Consider the following 6,000-nt stretch of genomic DNA (forward strand, 5'->3'; position numbering starts at 1 on the left):
TATAATTTTTTTTCCCTCCTATCAAGGATTTCTTTATAAGATCTCTCAAACCCAATATCATCTCTGAAAGAAATACATCTTGTTTTGCTGTATCATTGTTTTCCAACTTTGAACTCTTGGCATGGTACGAACCGACCCTGCCTTTGAAAAGGGACGAGAGATGGAGCAGAAACCCTCCCGAGAGGGGCCCAGCCTCCAGCTGGGGAGTCAGCCTGTCTGCAGACGGGCCGCACCTCCAGCATCCCAAACCGCCTCCGCCAGAGCCGGGACGGGGCCGCGCAGGCCGGGGCTGAGGCGGTCAGCGGCTGGAGAGCTGCGAGACCCCGGGAGCGCGGGCGGGATCCCGCGGGGCGCTCCCGGTGCGCGAACAGAACCGGGAACGGCTCCGGGCACACGCGGAGGGTCCATCCCGGTGCGGGAACAGCGCCGGGAAAAGAACCGGCACTCGCGGAGGGTCCGGCCCCGCATCCCGCGGGATATTCCCGGCGCGGCAACAGAACCGGGAACAGCACCGGGCACACGCGGAGGGTCCATCCCGGTGCGGGAACAGTACCGGGAACACGCGGAGGGTCCATCCCGGTGCGGGAATAGAACCAGAACAGAAGCGGGAACAGAAACGCAACAGAACCGGGAACACACGGAGGGTCTATCGCGGTGCGGGAACAGAACCGGGCACACGGAGGGTCCATCCCGGTTGGGGAACAGAACTGGGCACAGCACCGGGAACAGAACCGAGCACGCGCGGAGGGTCCATCCCTGTGCGGGCACAGAACCGGAACAGCACCGGGAACAGCACCGGGCACACGGAGGGTCCATCCTGGTGGGGGAACAGAACTGGGCACAGCACCGGGAACAGAACGGGACACACGCGGAGGGTCCATCCCGGTGCGGGCACAGCCCCAGGCACACACGCAGGGTCCATCGCGGCGCGGGCACAGCGCCGGGCACAGCACCGGGCACAGCGCTGGGCACACAGGGAGGGTTCATCGCGGTGCGGGCACAGCACCGGGCACAGCCCCGGGCACACACGCAGGGTCCATCCCGGCGCGGGCACAGCGCCGGGCACAGCGCTGGGCACACACGGAGGGTCCATGGCGGCGCGGGCACAGCGCTGGGCACAGCGCCGGGCACACACGGAGGGTCCATCGCGGCGCAGGCACAGCGCCGGGCACAGCCCCGGGCACACACGGAGGGTCCATCGCGGCGCAGGCACAGCACCGGGCACAGCGCTGGGCACACACGCAGGGTCCATCCCAGCGCGGGCACAGCGCCGGGCACCCACGGAGGGTCCATGGCGGCGCGGGCACAGCGCCGGGCACAGCGCCGGCTCCACGGCGGCGCACAGCGGCTCGGGAGGCGCAGCAGCGCCCCCTGGCGCCCGCCCGCCGCAGCGCCCTCCCCGGCGGGGATCGCTCCCGCCCGCCGCGCGGCGCGAGCCCTCGGCGCCAAACCCCGCACACAGCCGCCGCTGCGTTCGCCCCTCATGGACTGTAAAAGGGGTTCACTCCGTGTCCAGCGTGAGTCAAAGCAGAGGGGTACAGCGCTCCTCGACCGGTAACAGATAACGCATCTGATGCACAGAGATACAGACGGCATAAAATGACCATAAAGTCCTCTTAGTTCACCCAGACAAAGCCCTCGACCCAATCTCCATTTAAATCAATGGCCACCATGTCATTTCTGTCCCCAAGCCTTGGATTGGCCTCTACAAAGAAACAATGAAAGCTGAAGTGCTATTAAAAACAATAAAATGGTTAAGGCATAGGAAACTGTACAGAGATTTTAACTTAAAATGCTGGTAGAAAAACTCAGACGCACGCACAAAGTCCAGGAAGTATGTTGCTAAACTGTTTCAAATTAATTGATTCCAGATGAGACCTCCGCTTCTCACACACTGAAGATATTTTGCTAAAGATCCAGCTCACAAAATGGCTTCAAAATTCAGTTAGGGGGTCCACCAAAAAGAAGATATGCCAATTTTAGGTGTGAGATTATTTGAAATTTCTATGATGTCTGAGCTACAAATAGCTTCTATTGTGGAATTCTGATCACTCAAAGATTTGTTTGTCAAGTAATGCTGTTATGCTAGAGCAGTTGCAGAAAATAAGAATGCTAGTCTCAGTCTACTGTAACTCTGAACTTCACATATGTTTCTTACACTAAATTAAATATGTCAGATGTTGTCAGAATAGCATATTAATTGAAGCTGAAATCACATTATACACTTTAAATCATTTTATCAGATAAATCACAGAAATCACTCCAATCTTCGCAGTTTCCCCATATTTTTATGCAGAAGAAAAATTAATTTAGCTGCCCTATCTCTCAATCAACCATTTCTATACATATTTTCCTCTGAAACTGCTGCTGATAAATTGCAATGACTTATCCCCTGGCATGCCCTATTGTAGCAGCATTTCTGCTAATGAAGTAATCTAGTTCCTACTGATTTCTTTGGACAGGCAACACAATTGTAGTAAAGTTAAAGCTGATGTGGAGAAACCTACAAATAGCATTGTCTGTCCATGCTCATTCTCTGATGTGCAAAGCTGAGGTGAAAAAAAAATCCTATTTCAGGGCCTAAGAACAAGAGCGTGCCAAAGAAAGATGTCCTTTAGGTAAAATTTTCCTAAAGGATTTCCAATTCTTTTACTGAATACCTTGTTCTTAGTCCCGTAACTTTATTTTGTTCTTCTGCAAGAGGCAGGAGAACTGCTTTTGAACTGCAGCCAGGAACTTGTGTTTTCTAGAGCACAGACTTTTCTAGACTCAGAAACGTGCTCCAAGAACGCCTGGTGTGTTGAGCACGAAGCTCAGACCCGCTGCTCCCCATTTCCCCTGCTCTCCCTGCCACAGGAGCCGTGCAGGGAGATCGCAAACATCTGCAGATCCCCTGCTATGGGCTCACACATCCCTGCCGATACAGCCAGCCCAAGGACCGAGCACGAGCATCTGTTCCAAACCTCCTGGACAGACCGGGCTGAGGCTCAAGTCACGTTAATTACTGCAGGACTTCTACACTGAAAGGCAATTTATTCATTGGGATTCCTTAGCCAGCGTGGAAAAGGAGAACGAAGTATTTACCTGGAGAATCACACAGACTTTGGAAGCAGCGAGGCAGACGGCAGAGCAAGGGGGGAAGGAGACGGACATGCAGCAGCGCCTGAATGCGTGCTTCCCTGCCCCTGAGCCCGCACTGCCGCTCCCGTTCAACAGTTCCATTAGTAAATAATTCAAAACATTGAATTTCTTAATAGAGAGGCACGGAGTCTGTGAAAACCTTATCGTCGCACCGTCACAAATCAACAGGAAGAAAGTCTTTCCTAGAGACTTGCTAGTAATTGGAACGTGAAAAAGAAGTGAGCATTCTCCTCATAAAGGGCCAATTTCTGAATTAGTGACCTCATTTGCTAAAGAGGTTCCTTTGTCACAGATATCTGGGTAGGTAAATACTGTGTTACACAGCCACTCTGTCCTTTGTAGCAGCGGTACAAAGAAGCTCTCCCAGCATATACTGGTTCTCTCCTCACCAAATGAATATTTAAAAAGTAGACAATAAAGGGAGACTTCTATAGGAGGTGAAGGCACTTGTATCATGATGTCAGACTGCTATATGTGCTCCCGAAGGGCTGCACAGGAAGCACTTTTATTCTGAACTTAATGGTATTTATGGGGACCCGCAGCCTGATCTATTTTACCTTCCTTGGGGATGTGCTTATGCATGCATCACCCAGGAGTCTAATGCTTTTTGGACTAGCCTGTGTTAGAGACAGATACCATTTTGGTACCTTGTGAATAGTAATGCATTTGAAAGCCAGCAAAATAATTAAATAAATAAATAAAGGGACTGGGGGGGTGGGGGGGAGGAGAGAAAGGGGATAAATCAAAGTCTTTGCCTTTTGCATTCTGGCTAGAATATCCTTCATTTTATGCACTCCTAATTCCTGCATATCCATTTCGTGCCTGGGAGCTACGGCGCAAGTAAAAAATTTTCAGTTCGGAGCTTTCGGCATCTGCTTCCCCGGAGGAACATTTTAAAACATCCAAACGCTCGCCATCCCCCTCCCCGCCCCCGAGCAAGAACTGAAGGCAGGAAAAAAAAAAAAAAAAAAAAAAAAAAAAAAAAAAAAAAAAAAAAAAAAAAAAAGAAATAAAGCAGCGTCTGCCAGAGCGTTTTCCTTCTCCCTCCGGAGAGCCGAGCGCGCCCCGGGGCCCCGCGGCCGCCGCAGCGCCCGCACCGCGCCCGGCCCCGCTCGCCTCGAACCTGCCCGGCGCCGCCAACTTCGGGGGGCCCGGAGCATCCCCCGTTCCGCTCCGCTCCGTTCCGTTCCTTCCCGCGCTGCCCACACGCTCAGCCCCGCCGCTTCCCTGCCCTCCCCGGCGCCGTGCCCTCCCCGGCGGGGCTGCCCCGCTCCCGCTGTGCCCCCGGCGCTCCCCGCTCACCTGCGGGGCTGGCCGCGTCCCTCGGCCGCCTGCGGAGCGGGGACACCCGGCAAGTCCCATTCACAAGTGGCCGCGGAGCGGGCTCGGCAGCATCTTCAGCCTATTACACTCCAGCGGCAGCGGCTGCTGAATGAGGCTCCGAGCTAGCGGCAGGAATTAGAAAGAGGGAGGGAGGGGAAAGGGGAGAGGGAGGGAGAGGGAGCAAGGGAAGTGAAGCAAGATTAGAGGAAGGGAAAAGCTGGAGACTGTTGCTTCGTCTCGATTTTCCTGTCCCTTCCCCCAGCCCCGGGGGAGCGCAGCCCCCGGCCCTGCCCTCCCTTAGGCCCCGCTCCGCTGCTGCTCCGGGGCCTGGCGGGGGCTGCAGGCCCGAGCAGCGGGGCAGGGGCCCAGGGCAGCCCGTCCCTGCCCCCGGGGCTGTGCCCTCCCCACGGGTCGCTCCGCACCCTCTCGGTCACGCAGGCACCCACGGGCAGGGCTGCGGGGCCCGGGGACCCCCGCCCATGCCGCGGCTGCTGCCCGGGCCCGCTGTCGCCTCGCTGTCCCCTCTCTGCAGGGCGAGCTTGCCCAGGGCACCCCCCGAGAGCTCCGTGCGTGGGGACACCGACACGGGGCTCGGCTGGGCAGCGACAGCGCCAGCATTTTATACTCAATCCAGTCATGTTTCCTGTCAGGAGAAGACATTTGTCCAGGAATAAAAAAAGAGGGAAAAAAAAAAGACAAAAAGAAAAAAAAAAAAAAGTTCTTCAAGCATTTCTGCATGTGGAAAAATCTTGGTCTCTCACAGCCAGAGGCTGAGGCCAGGCATGGATCTGGAGGGGGGGGCCCTTTCCTTCCCAACCAGGCCTGCCCCATGGCTGCCCCTCTCCCACTGCCTGTTCCCCTCACCTGCAGTGATTCCCAGGTGTGGCTGAGCTCGCAGGGAGCAGCACCCCGAGCCCGGGCACCCATCCCCGCCCAGAGGCGGCTCACAGCCCTCCCCTCACACCCACACAGGCACAGGTGAGCCTGCAAACCCCCTCTGCTCCACCAGCATCCAGCGTGCCCCACCCGTGCCAGCCTGCGAGCACAGCCGGTGCCATCCGCGTGGCTGTGGAGCAGGGCAGGGAAGGATGCAACATGTGGCTGCTCCAGGATAAGAGCTGCATTCACTGCTGGAATAAACCTGGTACCTCTCTGTGAAGACATCCTGCCCATCCTCAGGCAGCCCATCCCTGTGCTCATTCCCCAAGGCAGCACTGGTTCTGCTCTGGGACAGCACTGCCCGCCCATGGAGAACAAGGCTTTTATATTCTGTGGCTAATTAGCTCTGCCAATAACTCCAGGCAAAAGGAGGGGAAAAAAATTGGCACAAAAGCTGCCACTGTACAAACAAAGAATCTGGAAGGAGGAAAGCTGATAAACAATGCATCCTTAGGAGGCTGAGGGATACTGAACGTAGCACAGTGGAACACTAAGTCATAAAATTGTTTAGGTTGGAAAAGCCCTGCAAGATCATCAAGTCCAACTGCTCTCCCAGCACTGCCAAATCTGCCACTAAACCCTGTCCCCAAGTGCCAC

At 55.6% G+C, this 6,000-nt stretch overlaps 1 protein-coding gene across 2 annotated transcripts in view; it reads right to left on the reverse strand.

Moving 5' to 3' along the window:
* CDH11 (cadherin 11) overlaps positions 1-4,679 on the reverse strand; it is an 82,982-nt gene extending 78,303 nt beyond the window's left edge. For both annotated transcript variants that reach the window (XM_058033962.1, XM_058033959.1), the window contains exon 1: positions 4,444-4,679. The gene's annotated coding sequence lies outside the window, so the exon portion shown is untranslated. The remainder of the gene's footprint in view (positions 1-4,443) is intronic.
* Positions 4,680-6,000: the final 1,321 nt, after the last annotated feature.

This window comes from Melospiza georgiana, chromosome 14, assembly GCF_028018845.1.
Source record: "Melospiza georgiana isolate bMelGeo1 chromosome 14, bMelGeo1.pri, whole genome shotgun sequence".
NCBI classification, from domain to species: domain Eukaryota; kingdom Metazoa; phylum Chordata; class Aves; order Passeriformes; family Passerellidae; genus Melospiza; species Melospiza georgiana.